General features: G+C 38.4%; 1 long non-coding RNA gene across 1 annotated transcript in view; it reads right to left on the bottom strand.

The window, feature by feature from the left end:
• Nucleotides 1–822: 822 nt before the first annotated feature.
• Nucleotides 823–19,473, bottom strand: part of LOC126043915 (uncharacterized) — a 150,895-nt gene continuing 132,244 nt past the window's right edge. Inside the window, exon 3 of the long non-coding RNA XR_007507541.1 lies at nucleotides 823–955. This is a non-coding gene — a long non-coding RNA (uncharacterized LOC126043915). The remainder of the gene's footprint in view (nucleotides 956–19,473) is intronic.

The following is a 19,473-nucleotide window of genomic DNA, read 5'->3' as shown; positions in this document are numbered from 1 at the left end:
AAGTGGGAAGGTAAACTTGGCACCCTATGGTCTGGATGGTTTACATTCCCGTAATGTCAGATCAGACCTGCTACTACATCAAGCCTCAGGCTATCCTCTCTGATCATACAGGCATTGCATCAAAGCACAAAATATAGTGAGATCAACTACATTAGACAACAAGTCCTCTCGTAATAGTCTCTTTACTCTCTTTATACTTCATGACAATCTGGAACAGAAATTTAAAGTCACATGAATGTTTTCAGGCTGCAGGTCTCTGGATAAAATTTCATGAGTGGCATAGCTTGTACCTGTTTTCTCAATCTGTCTTCTGTTCACCCAATTTATTTTTTATAACAAGTCTATGCTACTCTTCACAAAAAAAATATTTCTTTCAAATGTGTGATTCACTCCTTTAAACACTTTAAATAGATTTTTATTCTTATTGTCACAGGAAATGAAATTAAACAGTATCACAGTTGCATCAGGGATGACAGTTCATAGTTTAACGGAGAGAGAACACTTACATGGGTTTTCGATCAAGTCCTATGTTTCGTTTAGCTTGTAGTCTTTGCTATGGCCCATTTAGCTTTGAAAGAGCTCAGCTTCTGATCTCTATACCATTCTCAGTATACACCTTGATCCTGTTTCAACTCATAGAAGGATCTTTTATCTTACTAACAGAATCTGTGATGAGAGCAGGCACAGCTACGAAAAGTACCAAAGGCAACTTCCATGTGGTTACTTACACACTGCTAAATGTTGCTTAGCGACACATAGCTCTTCAGCATAAAGATATGCCAAAATCTTTCAAACAGAACTCACCTCGTACGCTGCTAAAAGGAAGAGCAGGCAGCCCTTCAGGAGCATAGGGCTCTTCAAACTTTCTTTGCAGTTCTCTCTTTTTTCTTTCTTCTCTCCAAGACAGTGTCTGCTCCAAGTTCACTTGAAAAGAGGTTGTCCATCTGCCATTCATCTAAAAAAAAAAAAAAAAAATATATATATATATATACAAAAATCTACTTTGAACCCTTTTCCCATTGAGATTTGTTTGTGAGAAAGGAACAGTAGGCATGAACCTCGAACTGCCTGCTCTGAGAGCACTTCCGACTAACATATGACTTAAAGCAAGTATTCCCATACTATAAAGAAATCTAACAAATTCACAGTTCATACACTATAGCTCTGGTCCACTTTTTCATTAGACTGGTAGAAAGGCTTCAAATGGACTAACACAAGGTGCTTGAATTTTGGGTTATGTCTTCATGTAAGAGTGCAAGTTGCCTGATGACCTGAAAGAGAAAATTAAATTTCTATGATAGTGTGTCCTCATGTAAAGAAAGTAATGACCATACACATGCAATACATACTGCTGTTATGTTGCAGACAACCCACTTGCAGGCAATATAGGGTACTCTATTTCAAGGCTTAGAGTATGAGGTCTTTGTACTATTTTGCTTGGACTTCTCATTAGCATTACCACCATTGTGCCCCACTGCTCCACAAGTATTATTGGCAACCTGCTCTCTATAGTGGTGTGATGACATGGTAGGGTCTCAGTCAGATTTTAAGGCACCCTGCAAATTAAGAAATTTTTAAATAAGAAATGTATAAATCATTTTAGTCTGTTAAAATACAATATCCAGCTTGTCAGGCTTCCAGATCTCTTCTGAAAACCATATCTGTGTGTCAGTAAAAGATATTAGTCTAATGACATATTAATGTGGCATCAGTGGGAGACACCCAATTACAATGTTTCATACAGCTTGCTTCATCTTTTGCTGTGTGTGGCTAATGAACAAGGACAGGAACTTTCAGAGAAGATTATCATTTTCCGAATCTGGCCCTCAGCAATTGTGGTCATCTGTGAAATTACTTTTTCTGTAAGCAGAAAAATCTCCCTTTGGATATTTAACAGAAGAGCGATGGAAAATGGAAAATGCTTCCTTTGTGAATCAGGATAGCAGTATTTAAAATGAAATCGTTAATAAAGGATCAATGATATATAGAGGCCCAACTTCATTCCAGAAAGCATTAATACTTTATTGACTGTTAGATTTTTAAAAGAATCCTGGCTGTACTTTGCACATTATTCACAAAACCTTTTGCTCTGTAATTTGGATGATTGCTATACAGAAATTGCAGACAAATCTGAATGGTTTAAGGGTGTAATATAATGCAGACAGATACTTTCTCTTCTAAGCTACTTGCTCAGACCTACTCAGGTTAGCTCCATCTGAAAATTGTTGCCCTGTTGTTAAGTGACCTGTGGAGAGTCATTGTCAGTCCATCTCAGGTCTCAGCAGATAAGTCTGCAGCAGAACATAACTGTATTGGTGAGAACCCTCTCCAGTCTCCTGTTTGCCCTACTAAAAGAAGGCTGAGATCAGCAAAGAGTTGGCACTGCCACTGAGCCAAGTAATACAAGTTACTAATACGTTTTTCCTGATTCAGGGAGGAAAAAAAAACAAAATAAAAAATCATTCTCCAGTATTTTTGTTATATTAAGTAGGCCAGTAAACCCCTGAGCTATCTAAAAAATCTTCCCATCCTGTTACTTGCAAGTGCTTTCATATTATGCAATTAGTACTTAATATGACATTTTTTCATACATTGGTGGAAGAGAGATTTGGGTTTACGTTTGCAACCTCATCATCTGAAGGTCAGCTCTGGACCTTTTTGCTACTGGGATATTTGCTAGCAGCACAAAAACCAGTAGCCTCTACAAAGAAATCAACTGGTGTGGATCCATGCATGAATTAACAGAACACATATTGACTTACTTCACCCCATTCTAAGAGCAGGAATAAAGAGAAAATGCACAGTACCCGTGTAGTTTGTTGGTCTCAGTAGGTAATGCTCCATTCTTGCCATAACCACTTTCACCATTTTCAACTCTTGTTGGCTACGGTGGAAGCCAGTTGAGACTGGAACTAAAGACGTATGCAGCATTTTGTTGGTACGTGGGCAGTAATACAACAAAATAAGAGCTTCTTTCCATTGCCATATGTGTCTATTTTCTCTCTTAAACAGACCATCCAACCCATTAGTCAAATGGTGTAAACAATTTTCTTGACAATAAAAAATTTATGGTATATCAATCAAAAGGAAACTCTAATGTGCCAACTACTATGTCACTTCAATGTGCCTTTTTCTTAACTTTATTTTAGCTGATTGTAACTCTGGCAAAAATACCCACCTATTCAAACAACTTTACTGATGGAGGGGCCTACACTGTTGCTGCTATAGGTCCAGGAAATTTCGCCTGGACAAGAATAATTACACAGAAGTAAGAGGGATGGTCCTCTGGCAATGTAGAATTGCTTTGCGGTCAGCCACCTCACTGCAGCACAGCTATTCTACATAAGCCATTTTTAAAGGTCTACAGATTAAATTTAAAGAAAGATTGCAGTGTAACTACTGAAGAGAAAGAGTACACAAAGGGAGAGAGGAAAGAATCTTTCTAAATGCCTGTAAACTACTTAGGGGACTAATCTTCAGAGAAGGGAGGCATCAGGAATCAAACTTGATGAGTAATTTTCTCAGTCCAGAGAGCACTGAAATATCATCTGACACAGATATCCAGTTTAGCCCCCACTTATGTTTAATGGTTAAATAATCATGGATCATAAGTTTAGTTTTAATAACAACTTCAGCAGACAGTTTGTTAGCAGATTTTACAGGCTACAGGGTTGTCATTTGTCATTATAGTGATTTTCTGGTGCAAAATATTGCATCAATTTGGTTTTGTTTTTTTGGTTTGGGATTTTTTTTTCTTTTCCCAATTAATGAATTTGGACATATCCCAGTATTCTGTCTTCTTTCTGATTCTCTTGTACTATAAGTAGCTACTTTAGCTGTTTGGGAGTTTTCTGGCCTGAGCAAATCTTCTAACACATACCACTACTAACTTAAAGGGCTTCTAAGAATCATTAGGAGTAGTGTCCTCTTCAGGTCAACTGAAGAATTGCTCAGATTTATTCTGTTTTCTTAGGCCTTCTGCAATCAAAGCAAATTCTCTGGCAAATGTCCTGATTGATAAGTAGAACATGGGCTGAAAAAAAACACCTACCCACAAACTGCCCACAGTGTTTAGTACACACATTGCACCGCTAGCTGTGAAAAAAGAGGAGACATTGCCCTAAAATGAGGTTGATACGGAGTCCTTTTCTAGACCAGGCATCAGGTGTAGAATATACAGTCCACTTGGCTTTTCCTGCATCCCCCATGGTTTGCTGTCCTGCTAAAATGTTACAGGAGACAGAGGGCCTTTCTTGACCCTGTACATCAAAGTCACAGGTGCTGCAGTGTGTGTGTAGGGTTCGGCGTTAGTCGCAGCCCTATGACGTATCTGTAACCCCGCCTACCCTTGTTAGTATAAAAGGAATCAACTGCGCAATAAAAGGCGGAAGTTGGCGCTCACACTGTGTGTGTTAACTGTCTCTTCCCCTGGTCTGGGCCGACCAGTGATCTAATCGTGGCACCTTGATATGTAGCGAGCGCTACATGTATATGCTGGCAGACCCTATACGGCATTGAATTTTGCTTAAGCCAAAATTGTGCAGTTTGACCAGAAGCTGTTCTGGTCAATAAGGGCATAGCAATGAAAAGGCCAATGATATTCAAGACATGAAATGAGGTTTTAGATAAATCACTTGACTTCTTTGTGGCTCTGTTTTCTGAATAACAGCGTGTTATTATTTGTAAAGCAGCTGCTAGGCATTATTTGAGTGGGAAAATTAGAAATCTACTACAAATACTCACTTAAAACTCTTTTCTTTTGAAATTTCTCCTCAAACTCGGCGTTAGTCCTGTACTCTAGCCTCTGAAGCTGTCTGAGAGCACAGACAACTGGTTAAATTTAACTTGAATTTTAAATAGAATAACATTTGTGTGTTTTCCAGCTGTTTGTTCCCTTTAGAAGAAAAGCACTGTGGGTGGATGCTGGATCAGGAAGCGAGTGAAGCAGGCTGTTCCACACCAAGAACCAATTTGTGGGAAGCTCTGGTATAACATCAACAGCACTTTATCATTTTCTGGCATCCAAGATTTTGGTAAGTGGTTTTGTAAAGTAACTGTTAAAATTAGTGCATAACAATATTTCAGAAGTTAACAGTGAGTACAGAGTATTAGAGTGAACTTTAATTTTTATTGTTGCTTTGCAAATACTCTTACCAAAGACCTGACAGTCAAAAAAAGATACTCATTGTAAAGTGGAACCTGTTTCAGTACCTTCTCTGATCACAAAATAAATGCTAAGCTGGCTGGCTTCCTGATGCAGCAACAAGGTTAGAAAATTAAATCTCTGTATTGAAGAGTCAACCCTTTCACACAACCACATAACTGTGGGGGAGGGCTGGTATCTGGAGGGGTTATTATTACCCTCGCTTGTTTCTATCACCATTAGCACAGCCTAAAGATGTTCTTGTGGTTCTTTTACCCTTTCAGCACACCATTCACAGGGGTCCTTTGTGGATGTGCATGGTCTGCTGGATAAAAAAATCTCCCCTCTCAAGGAATCTTCACAGAGCAAGGTAGAGGAATTCCCATTCTTGTGCTTGGTTATATTGTTAGTCAGGCATCCTAGTCGAGAATGAAGCTAGAAAATTAGACCCTTAGTGCTCACATCATGCTTATTTTACTCACTGTCAGAGCTGAAGTTTGGCATTTCCATGGTGGAAACAAGCAACTGCCTGAAGGACAGTTACCTTGCCAAAAGAGCACATCTTTAAGTGACAGAGATTATACCATATTTAAAAGCAAGATCAGGAAAGCAGTTTGGCAAGGGAGTCTCCTAACAATTTAGTTCAAATTCAGAATTCAGATAGCTATGATATGAGATCAGTAGCTTTTTGCTTTCCACAGTCCTGGAACTGATTTTACATTTCAAAACCAAATCACTAAGAGATTCCTTTGTTTCTGTTCAATATTATGCCACATGATCTCTTAAAAATTAGAAGACAAAACTTGGCAGTTCTTATTAAACAAGTTTGACAAATAACGTTTAAGCAAGTAGCAATTTCAGAGAGCTGTAAGACTGGTTCTAGGAAGCAAGCCTGCAGTGCTTGCAGGCTAAAAAAGATATTAGGTGTGCATGTGATGCAGGCATGAATGCATGCCTGAGAAATCAGGAGGTAGATACAGTGACCAATAACCATCTAGACTCAGCAGATTTAGAAACACCTTGGCTACTACAGGAGCTGTAGGATCCCAAGAGATCAGTATTCATTCAAATGGTGGGTCATGAAAGTGTGCCAGTTTTCACTACATAATCTTGAAAACATGGTGTATAAGAGATTTCCAGGGTTGCAAGGTTACCTAACAGAGAACACATAATTAACAAACTGTAATGATTTCAAGTTCTACATTTGAATGCAACATTTCAAAATTTGTCCTTAATTGGTTAAGGAAATGACTCATGGAAACCAGCATATAATGCATGCTCTAAATATTTGAAAAAAATAATCTTAATGTAAAATGCCTTTTTGCCACATGTTCATGACCTTCAGTTCAGAATTTGCTTGTGGTTGCATTTGTGCAAGAGAAAACTATACATTCAAATAGCTATTAAAAGCTAGTGTCACAAACTGTTTGAACATTACATATAGGTAATACTTCAAATGTTTTACAATTTTAATGTAACTGTCAAATTCAGATTAGGATCTTATTTGACTACATCGTTTAGCACTTTTGCTAATATATTATTCTCAACCCCCAGAAAAGACTCGTGAACTTTTGGGTTTGTTCTCTATCTGGCCATGGAGAAGGCAATAGTACTAAGTTAATGGCTCCTACTAGTCTTTGTATTCCTTTAGCCTAAGTTTACAGACACTGTGAAATTGCTGTAGTACAAATGCATGAAAACTAACTCAACTAACTAACTGAGAAATTATCTGTTTCACAGCTCTTGCTCAAATTAAATGGAGGTTACGTCCATACACAGATAGTATGTGCCGATCTGGGCCCTTAGGCAGAGATTGAAAACAATCCCTTAACTGCATACATGTGTGTTTTACACTTATCTCTGTATTTGGGGAAAAACCATATCCTGAATGATTTGTTTGCTCATAAAAATCCACAGATGTGTTCTCACTAGTTTATTTGAATACCACTGTTGTTGTTGCCTGTAACATTCTCACTGCTAGAGAACAGTATGTCTATACAAATCAAAGCTGCGGACAGGCAACAGTAAGGGCAAAGTAAAAGCCTTGAAAAACTCTGATTTTTTTTTTTATTTTTTTTTTTTCCAGTGGCAGCTAGTTACTGATCCCATCAAGAAGCAGATATAGCAGACAGCAGTTGTGCCAAAACTGACCAATGCAGCAGTAGACTTCTGAGCTCTGTCTTGGACTAGTATGTCTCTAACAGCCAAGCAGTTGTCTACTAGAGCAGCTTCAGAGCTGTAGTTTTGCTTCAGTTTTATACTTGAGATTGTATAGTAGCTACCCCTTTTTTTTTCTTTTCTTTTCTTTTTTTTTTTTTTTTTTTTACAGAGAGAAACTTTAATTACGAAAGCTTGAAACCTCTCACCAGATTGGAAATCCAGATGAGGAGACTGTAATACTCTTACCCAGGCATTTGAGAACAAAACAAGATAACAAATTTGTCTTGTAATGCTTCTGTCTTCAGAAGCCTTCCAAAAAGAGGCTTCACTTTTAGATTATCCCTGCTGAAAGGAGAAGGTGTCTGTAATTGCTTCTTCACATTTTATATCTGCACATTGGAAGGGCCAGGTGCCTCTCCCAAACCAATTTTTCAGGATTAAAATGAGAGTAGCTGCAAATTTATTCAGTAAACAAACCACCTCCTTTTTCAAGCACTTAGAATAAAACCATTAGTGTACCTGCTTAAATCTACCTCATTTCAAAGCATTTCCAACATACACAGGAATCAACCTCTGCTACATTAATCACTTGATTTCTTGGAAGATATCCTGCTTTGGAATACATCTGCTTTTGGCATTCTCTGAGTGCGGTGTACTTTCTTGTTTCTAAAGTGAGTGGTGCAGAGATGATGAAATGCAGTTTTCATTTCTCTAGAGCAAAATCTTTCTAATGTTTCCACTACTGTACAGCAGTTCCTGCAAGAATAATTCAGAATAGCTTTTGGATTTTTTACCTTCACACTGGATGGATATATGAGTCCCATAGTTATGATGGGGGTCAAATGGCTACTGATACTTACTAAGAAAGGATACAAACGAAGATATGTACAAATTAATGGGTTTGGTAGTGAATCTCTGATTCATAAAAAGAACACCCTGTCCCGTTGTGCTGAGGGATACATACCTAGTGTCTCCCCCTATTTAGCTACATTCTATTCCTTGCTGGCTTTATGCTGTAGGCACTTACTGGGGATCCAGGTCTTGGCACCTGCCTCTACTGCACAGAGAGACTGAAGAGATTAGTATGTAGTGCCAATTTGAAATGACATAACAGGCTTACTTGCAGAACTAGACAGAATTAGAATGTGACTTGTGTGCCTAAAGCTCAGGGACCAAAATCACTTCTGATTTAACTTCACTGAAGTTAGAAGGGGCATAAAGAGTTATGCATTGGCTATACTGCTTTAATTAGGGTCCCCTTAAGGTTAATGCAGACATATCTTCACTACATTACTTCATAATATTCATTTTGGCTTCTTTCTAATTTGGAGTACAGTTGGTACCAGTTGCAAGGACAGTAACAGTGCAATGAACATGTGGCAGCTGCTTTCCTCAAGCCAGCCCTAGATTCTGACCATCAATTTAAAACATGTCTTTATTATTACATAAGATGCTGATTCCTGTTTACTATCTTATTATCTCAGCAGTTAGAACACAAGATGTCACATATTAATGGTTCTCAAAATCTCATAATTATAATCTACTAGTACTTCTCAATGCACTCCTCTGTCTGCTGATGCAAGCATCTGCAGGTCAAATATTGTCAGAAAATAGCTAATTATATCCTTTCCCATGAAGAAGAAAATCTTTACATATAATTAAAAGATCTTAACTGCAGTCCTGTATGTTAGGGTCTTCTTCCCATTGGATTTTCTTCTGTGTGACTTACAGTGATAGGCTTAACATTCATATTAGCAGTAGCTGTCATCTGTGGGTCTGCTTTTTGCCGAGCATTGGTTGATGAATAATTTGGTCAAATGAGTCTCCTCCTCACCACCACATCTTGCTATTTCACTTCCACAAAAAAAGCTAATAAACAATCTGAACTTTAAAGTTCATTTCTGCAACTTGTGCCAGTATGTCTCACACTCCAGGTAGCAAAAGTCTCACTCTCAACATTTGGTTTGACATATTAATCAACATAGTGGCAAAGGTCCCAGGAAAATCATGAAAGAAGAGTAAAAGTGTTAAGCAAAATGCTCAGAGAGAGCTGATTTGGGCATGTAGTGTAGGCTGGGCTAAATAGGTTATGAAACAAAAATACTTCTCCTACTCCTTCGCATGTTTTCAAAGAAAAGAAAAAATAAATCATCTTAGTAGTTCCATAAAGTTAGAATAAACAAACCTATAACTCTATGTAGTTTTTGCTTTGGAGTAATCATGTGTTAATTATTAAAAGTATGTTTAACACTCTTAGCAGAGAAGACAGATTTATACAGAAAATCTGCATATTAACAAAAAAGACTTATTTAAGATGGTTCTGTAATATTCACACTTAACGTAATACTCAGATTATGAAATCTAAAAGGGAATAATTTTCCTGCAGTTCACTGTAGTGACTTCAAAGCTGTCATGCTATTGTTACAGAGCAGAGTTTCACCCAGTATTCTTAACTACCAAATTTCTGTTTCTTATGGCTGTTAGAGATAGATTGCCGTAAGTTCATTTACATTGCTCAAAATTGGCAGCTAGCATTATATAATTGATAATAATAGTAGAAATGCAATTTTGTCCTATCATCTGTTTTGCTCTTCAGATCAATACCAACCCAGATTAAAGCAGATACTTTATAAGCAGAGATAATAGAAAGTTTCCATTCAAGCCTCTTTATGGACAAGAAAACATTTACGATAACTCTGTTTTGTAAGAAATTTCGCAATTAAAAAAACCCCACACTTGGTTTAAGAAAGTACATTTTTAAAAATATAAAACTATGAAAGAAAACAATCCCTCTTGAAAATGTTCATAGGAAATACTGCTTTCTAAACACATGCACTTGAAAAGCAGCAGTGGAAATATAACATAAATCCTCACTAAGGATAGCAGATTCTACAGCCAGGACAATCCATTTTGGAAAAAAGTTGAGTCTTACTTGCCACTGTCTGAACCACTCATTACTCTCCTGTGTGTCTGTGTAGAAAGACTTCTGCAAGGTGCCGAGTCACAAAAAGGGATAAACATAGAGAACTAAACACCTGTAATCCCAACTGATCCCAAGCAGTTTGCTTTCAGGCAGGTTAGAAGGTCGTCTTTCTTCTGCCCTCTGCTCTTGAAGATCAGCAAAAAGCTTTTTTGGTACAACAAAAGGGGACAAAGACTTCTGTCAAACAAGCACTGAAGTACTGAGTCTACTGACATTTTTTCAGGTGACAGGTAGGAAGAATTCAACTATGAATGGTGCAGCAGTGCACCTCAAACTTCTACTTCTGAACTACTTTGTAGAGAAAGCTCAGGGATGTGAATTTTTTATCATAGGGCTTTCACATTAAAGGCAAAATGATGTGGTGTAGTGGAAAAGTTCACAAGTACAGTGGAAAGAATGCTGAAAGAATAAGAGCAACCACAGTAAAAAAGACATATTTTCTCTAGGTGGAGGCAATACAGTGCAATTAATAATGTAAAGGAAGAAGGCGCCTCCCCACTTTCTATAACTCACGGGATGGATGCTTAGATCAGTCACTCCTGGTATAACACTGAAATAACACTGGGGATAAAGTTAGGCCATAAATCTTAGTATCATAGCCTGTTATGATGATGACTAATTTATTCTAGATTGAAGGCAAGGGGTTATAAAAACAAATTTATGGCCACTATATTTATTATAATTAATTTTCTCCACAGTGAAAGCATAGTGATTTGTTAAAAAATGACCTTTTTAGAAGTGCCTCATTTAATGGCCCATTGTTGCATTATGGTGCCTGGCTGCATCCAACATTTACACAGTAAGAGAGCAGAGTTCTTGTGCTCAGGGAAGGGCTGATTTCATCAGCCACAGCAAATCTGGATGATTCAACATCCCAGAAGTTTTTTTCTTTCTTTTAAATATCCATTTTGCCCACATACAGGTAAGCTTGGACTTTTCTGATGTAAAAGCAAGAATTACATCCAAAACTGCTTGCTTATGTTTAAATGAATGAAGTAATATTTGTTCAGCAAGTGTGTGGCTTCACCAAACCAAACTGGCAGGGAAGTACCAATTCCACTGCTAAACCCCTCTGTTCTCAGGTCCTAAATAATCCCTGTATTCAAATAAAGGGTGATTACTGCTGAGTCTTACTGGCATCAGTACTAGCTCTGCCTCTGATAAAAAAGAAAAGTGAGTATTACATAGTGCTCGGGTGAGCAGAGGAAGATAAAGTTACAGAATTTTTGTGTATTGCTTCTTTTAGTTTCCAATAACCTTGACTCTCTTTCTCCCTTTGGTTGCCCAAAAGCAGACTCTTCTTCCAGGCATTTGTGCTTTCTAATGAAGATGAGATGGAGTCAAAAAACTGAGAAACATCTTAAAAATAATCTTCAGACTAGTAGCTCCTTTCTTACAACAGGTGGGATTGTGCTATAGCTAATAGCTCTGTTGAAATATATTGAGATAATACAGTGAGATATTTCTTATAACTATACATAAATGGCTATATATTTTTTTTTAACATGGATAAAATTAGACTAAACATGTGGATTGGCTTGTAGTATTTCCTCCCCACAATCTATAGCTTTTTTTCTTTTGAAATGGTAATAATTTCTGGGATGTAAATGTAATTTTATTCCGGTAGCACAATCCTAGTGTTTGCAGACACTGTCAAAGTACTAGCTCACTGTAATTACTTCCTCAATCATTCTCCATGAATGAAGCACTCCAGGCAATGCTAAAACTCCACTTAATCACTGGAAATAACATAAATTTTAAACCAAGATTGTATTAGACTGCTATCTTTATAACTAATTTCCCAATAGTTCTATTTCCTACTAAATTTCAAACTGTGCCTACATAAAGAAACCCCAAAGTATCAGGTTTTTATATGAGGCAGAAGAGAAATGTTGCACTTTAGGACTTTTATTAAAACTGCTTTTGAATGAAATTATGCCAGTCTATAAATTTTTGCAGTGGAGACACCAGGGTTAATGGGTTACATTAGAAGTGACAATAAGCAACCAAAATTGATAGTGAATGGATGGATCTGAAAAATGTCAGAAGCCAGCAAATATAAAACAATTTAGATTTGATGATCACTGGTTCAAAGTAACACCTAAACCCCAGACCCTTGCTCTTTCAACTGTAAGCATTCATCTAGTGCCTGATGTTAGACCACATCACAAGCTAAATTCTACAAACCAAGTCTGTGGAAACTATACTTCAAATAGATGGATGCCAAACCACAAATTTCTAGGCCTCTGAAATGTTAGTTTGTTAGAAAATAAGACCCTAGTTGTCCCAAGACAATTTGAGCCAACTAAGATCACTTCGATGACAAATCTTTGGCTTCAGTAAACAATAAAGATTAATCTTCACTGCCGTTAGATAAATAATCAACAACTAAAATCATCGTAGTTTTTTGGTCTGAAATTTCTCTCATAGTTATGACTTCCATCCAAAGTAGTATTGTATCACAGTATTTCCAGCTTCTTTCCTTGCCTTGAACTCAATGTTAACATATATTCAGGAAAGAAAGAAACACCAAACAGAACTTAAAGAAATAAAAAAGAGCGAATAGTTCCCAGCTAGTTTTCCTGTTATACTGTTTAATCAAATACATAAAACATTACTGGCTATGCTTAAAGGTTACTAAACATCAAAAAGTTAGTGAAAAGTTCTAAAAAATAAAGATAGGAAAAATCCACACTGCAGGTGGAGATTTTATTCTAATCTAGGTAAGAAAGAAATATTTGCTGTGCATACAGATTTGTGAGTCAGGAACCAGACTGCAAGACAGTTCTATTGTCTCAGTTCTACTCTCCACTTAGTTTGATGCCAATTATTTTCCAGCTCCATTTTGCTGTTAATTAGGGCTGTTCAGAGTCCAAGTTTTCCAAAATGCAGTTTGCCAGTAACCATGTGATCATGCAAATGAGGCTCTGCTATTAATGCTGCTACTTAGGCTGAAACAAAAATAACAACAGTTTGTAAGTTTACATTTTTAATACAACTTTAGTAGAAACAACTAGAGGCAGATAAAGTGAAATCATCTGGGCTTTAGATGGCAGGACAGTGCCCGTTTTCTTACCTATGGTAACTGAGAGTCTGTTTTTACCAAAGACAAGGTTATCAGAAACCATATTCTTTTCCAGTGAGTCAATGATGCAAACAATTAATTCACCTCTTTCCGAGGTACGTCTTTGGTTTTCTATAAAGAGGAAATCAGAATCAGAAAGTTTCATGTTTCTTATCAAGCTATTTTGTGAAGAAAGAAACCAAAGAAAATGGGGAATTGCAATTCCAAATAATAATAAAAATCTTTACATTTGGAGACAGAAACATTCAACTATGTACTGTCCTCAGAAGTACTGCATTAGAGCAGGAATATAAACTTTTTTTTTTTCAATGGAAGAATGATGGGTTTACCTACAGATCTTTCTAATAGGAGATAGCCCTGGTTATTCTGTGGTATCTAATAGTAAGCACTGGCTGTGAACAATGAATTACAATCTTCTCTGAGCACAAATCAAAGTTTGATTGCTATACTATGAAAGTGAAGTATTAAGTTCTGTGTCTTTCAGAAACATACATCATTAGAAGTTTATGAGAACCAAGTGTCTGGATTATTTTTCCCCTGTCTTTCCTGAATAAAAAGACTTATGATTAGATATAAGCTAGTTGTTACCAACTATCCTCTCTTTATTCCTCTGATCTCAGGATAAGTCTTTTGCCATTGGGCTTCCTTATGTTTTTATTGCATTTGAATTCAGTGATGGGTGAATACTAACCTTGTGGACTGCAGAGAGGGCTATACTGAATATTCAAAATATATAATATTTTTACCTCATCCACTCTGTATTTACTTGTTAGTCAAGTTGACATTGCATTTAAAGTCAATATGTTAAAGAGCAATTTTAGCTACTGTTCCTATCACATTATCCCCTGACATTTTAAAAAGATTTTTCTCACTATTGCCATATTAAAAACTAACTGAATAAATTCCAAGGAGGGACACTTGTTCAAACAAATGGGAGGGAATTCAAATATTAGACATCATGGAACATCTCTGAGGAGGGTCAAAAGCATGAAATAAGTTGCAAAACCTGACAAATATTTTTCCACTGGATGATGCTCAGTTGAGACATCTTCCACAATGGTGTCTCTTACAAACGTAATGTTAAAGTCAACATGTCCTTTATTTTTCTTTTTTTTTTTTTTTTCTTTTTCATTAAAAGCATTCAGGACTTTAAAATGTTTTTACTGTTTGAACTCTAGTCAACAGGATTCAGGGGAAGATCCCTTTTCCACTCTAAGGTAATAGCTTCATTTTTCTATTTAGAAAGTGAAAAGAAAAACTGCTGTGAACATATCTGTCAGAAGTCACCATGGTTATTATCATTATAAGAAAAAAAAGGGGGGGAGAGAGAAAAAAAAGATGTACCAGCACTAGAAAATATATAAACCTCTTTTCCCTCCAAAGAAACAAAGAGAGTTCTAAATAATCATTTTCTAAGGGCAGTATAAAATCTTTATTAATATGTGGGTCAAATCGAAGACACTGAATGAGGGTTTTTAAATTCTACTCAGCAAAGCTATTGCATTATACCATTATAAAGCAAACTGATTCAAAAGGAGATCAAATATCAACTTGTTTTTATAGACCCTCAAAGTTCTTATAAGATGGGAACAACCAACTGAGTTACGATGGAAGGGTTTCTTGTGCGTTTCCTCATATCCAACCTTTCATAAGCCTGCGGGACTGATTCTCTCTTTACACCCTCTCTGATCCATTCATCTACTTTTGCTTCACATATGTCTTAATGAAAGGATGCATCTCGTGCCAAGACTTTTATAAATAGCAGCACTTAAATCCAAGATGAGCACAATTCACACTACTGTAGTCAATGGGAGTATGTCCCTAAGGCTTTGTAACCTGTGTGTAAAAGTGTGTTTTAGGCTGAAATCTGGCATGCATGGATTTCATGAAAATGGGAATCTATGGTTCTTTAAGAGGACAATTAGATGAAACAAGTAGTGGGTTTATGCTTAGCCAGGCAGATTGCAACCTCGGAAACACCAGTTTTTCAAGTTCCCATTTTTTTGCTAAGTGGTTACTGTCTAGCATGCACAATATCCATTAATAGAAATTGAGTTCATATTCATGTAGAAGGCTGCACCCCCAGGCATACTATTAATGAATAGAAGAACAGGGGGTTCTGGACTTGGACTAAGTAGCACTTCCACACATGAAACAGTGGAATTACTGGAATGAGAAGTTTCCAAAAGTAAGTTGTCCAGTTTTCATACCTGGATATGATTTGCTAAAATGAGACCATAAGGTAAGCTTAGAGAAAGGGCACAGCTGCTTAAAATTACCGCTGTCTAAAACCCTAGTATGCCAGTCAGATATCTGGGGATAACTGTATGTATTTACTGTGTTGAAGACTACAAAGGTCTCGGGGATAGGAGAAAACAAGCATTCAAAAAGATATCCCCACGTGTTTCTGTAAGGTTACTTGCTCTTTGGTACTGCTGGAATGGTGCAAAGGGATGTAACAGATCACAGCAACTAGTCCACTACCTGTCTGTAAGAGTTTTTACACTATTAGTTAGAATAGTTCTTCCGTAACCTCACTGTATCGACATGTAAACACATGACTTTAATTTCCGCCACAAGGAATATTGTTCTATTCATAGTCTTTTATTCCTTTATGCCTTAAAAGAGGTAATGCATTCTTTTATAATTTTTTTTTCTATTTCTAAGATTTCTCCAAAACCTCCCCTTTTCCTACATGCCATTGTGGATGACACCAGAATAACAGGGGACCAACACTTACAATCTCTTCATTCTGCACCTCTAGCATGCTTGAAGTCAAGTCCTGCAATTTTTTTTTTTTATTCCAAAGTTAGAGCTAAATCTCCCAAAGAGTCCCAACAAAGTCAATACAACTATTTAGGACTGCAAGTACTAATCAGTTTTCTGCTGTTGTATCTACCAAATATAGGATTGGATCCTTAGGCCTTAATTTAATGATTTAATTTCTATTCAGGGAAGTGTTTAAGAACATACCTCCTTCGGTGAATTATGGCGTGCTCTTCACAGTATGTAACTGCTGACAATAACAGCATCCTTCTCTCTTGAGATCTGAAATGTTTCTCTCTGTAGCTGCTTGCTTTATATTGCAAAGGCACCCACCATGTACAACCCTAGGAGCTTTCTACTTCATTCCTTTCAAGAAAGATACACTATGAGCTTAGTATGGATAAGTCAAATAAATATTATTCAACCAAGACTATAATATATGTCTCCTGGTTTTCTCTCCTCTCTTAGTCACAAACTGCCATGCAATTTCTCCATTATTTTCACCAGTATTTTTGTTATACCTCTGCTTCTAACGCTTCTGTCGATGGTTCAATAGCCTGACTGTCCAGAAATCATTCATGTCAGACATCATGCAGTGTTGATATTAGTACCTGAACAAAGAATACCTCCTTCTCTAATGTCCATCAGTTTGCATTTAATGCACTGTGAAACTCTATTGTCCTTTCCCAGAAAGAAAAAATGGAGCGTAACTGGAGCCTGTCAAATCTGCTTCTTGTGGTCTGTCACCACGACAGGTGGTGAGCAGCAGTGTGGAGTGGAAGGAACAGGGAATGGTGTACTTTGAGCCTCTTAGGAATCCTCCTGTTTGCCCACTTGGGCAACAGTACCAGCATGTGAGCTGCCTCGCTAGTGTGGAGTGCTGATACCACAGCAGATCAGACACACAACTGACCACAGGCTTAAGTATCTGAACCACATGCTCCCAGGAATATGAACAGGCTGTCTCATCTAACCTACCCAAAACCCAAGTTCACACAGACCAAAAAAAAAAAGCACACCTCCAAACGCAAAGCCTAACAGCTATTACGTGTGTAACTGCTCTGCTTCACACAAAACCTGCTGCTGTGTCAGGACTCTGACCTGGTTGCTCTTGATGAATCAGAATGAGAGAGGATCAGAAGCTGCCTGCTGAGCTCTGACACAAGGCTCCTCTCTCCTCTTGGCATCCTACATTTCTGAAAGTTAATAAAGAAACCCACTTATTATTTGGAAGTAATTACTCCTTAAAAGTACTTTGCAAATACAGCTAATTGATTAAGTAGCCTGTGCAATAGGATCAAAACACTGGTTTTAATTAACACCCTTAAAACCTGCAGTTCATACAGGGTAAAAGAAACCTTATTCATCATCCAGGTGTACAAAAGAGGGAGAGGAAGGGAGAAAAAAGGTACAGATTCATTTCTCAGTGAGCCTTCTATACTAATTCTGTAGCTTTTTGCATCATCCTGTGCAAGGTTTTTATTTCATACTAAAAAAACCTCTCCCCCCAAAAAAAAATAATTTGCTTATATTAAAACAAAACAAAACAAAACAAAACATTCTCAGTCGTGGTTCCAAATCTTAATCTCACAGCTCCCCTACCTTTATTTCACAGGGATTCAATGTCTCTAAAAGCTATGCCTGCAGGTGACACCTGCCCTACCCAGGGATCTGGCATCACCAACCATTTGCAGAAAGATCCCACAACATCTGCAGACAATTTAAGTCATCCTGTTTTCCAGCTCATCTCATCTCATCCCTTTGCCTGTGTGCATCTAATCAAACAGAACAGTCTTTCCTGTCTTGAACTCTCAGATACCTGTGTTTGGGATTGCTAAACTAGCCAATGCTGCTGTTTCACACCAAAGGAGGTGTGGATTTTACTATGATCTCGTTATATAAGCCTGTTACACGTTAAAGTTCTGGGCATGAAAGAGGGTTTGCTAATTGTGATAAAGTCATACTGATGAACAAAGTGCAGCAGTGACCCCCTAACTCATGCTCAGCAGCTTACAACTTAATTGATGACAGGGCTCAGACACTCTGGTCTCAGTATCCCAACCCTGGAGAAGGAGGAAGAAAGACTGGATTGTATTTTTCACTGTGGAGGATACCTCCCATCAGAAGACTTACACGCAGTCTACATGCCAAAGGAGAATGTTTCAACTCTGCAGTCCAAGTAGTAGTATTACATTTGGTATTCAAATGTGTATTTCTTTGTATGTTGTAAAGGCGAAGTACATAGGTTGCTGATAACACAGACCAGTCTCTTTCTAGTACAGAAATGGAAGCAATAGCAAAGGATAAACTTTGGCTAAACTTGTACTTCCCCAGTCCATGGCTAGTTGTGTATTTGCCTGTCCATCTGGTGCAAATTAAAGCAACCATGATGATCTATTACTGACTGCGATATTTCTGCTCTCTCTACCCATAGATAGCCATACATGGTACTGGTTAATGAAACAAGATGCATTGGAAGTGGCCTGATGTATTGGTTTTGTGTGGCAAGGTTTTGGTAGCAGGGGGGAGGGGGTGGCTTCTGTGAGAAGCTGCTGGAAGCTTCCCCTGTGTTTGACAGAGCCCATACCAGCCGGCTCTAAGACGGACCCGCCACTGGCCAAGGCCGAGCCCATCAGCGATAGTGGTAACGCCTCTGTGATAGCATTTTTAAGAAGGGGAAAAAAAGTTGGGACAGATGGGAAATGGCAGCCGGAGAGAGGACTGAGAACATGTAAGAGAAACAACTCTGCGGACACCAAGGTCAGTGAAGAAGGAGGGGGAGGAGATGCTCCAGGCACCGGAGCGAAGATTCCCCTGCAGCCCGTGGGGAAGACCATGGTGAGGCAGGCTGTCCCCCTGCAGCCCAGGGAGGTCCACGGTGGAGCAGATCTCCACCTGCAGCCCATGGAGGATCCCATGCCGGAGCAGGTGGGTGCCCGAAGGAGGCTGTGACCCCGTGGGAAACCCACTCTGGAGCAGGCTCCTGGCAGGACCTGCGGATCTGTGGAGAGAGGAGCCCACGCTGGAGCAGGTTTTCTGGCAGGACTTGTGACCCCGTGGGGGACCCACGCTGGAGCAGTGTGCTCCTGAAGGACTGCACACCGTGGAAGGCACCCATGCTGGAGCAGTTCGTGAAGAACTGCAGCCCGTGGGAATGGCCCACGTTGGAGAAGTTCGTGGAGGACTGTCTCCTGTACGTGGGACCCCACGCTGGAGCAGGGGAAGAGTGTGATGAGCCCTCGCCCTGAGGAGGATGAAGCGGCAGAAAATAACGTGTGATGACCGTAAACCCCATCCCTGTCCCCCTGTGCCTCTGGGGGGGGGGTTGGTAGAGAA

The sequence above is a fragment of the Accipiter gentilis genome, chromosome 10 (assembly GCF_929443795.1).
Source record: "Accipiter gentilis chromosome 10, bAccGen1.1, whole genome shotgun sequence".
Classification (NCBI taxonomy): domain Eukaryota; kingdom Metazoa; phylum Chordata; class Aves; order Accipitriformes; family Accipitridae; genus Astur; species Astur gentilis.
This window is presented reverse-complemented; position numbering and strand designations above follow the sequence as displayed.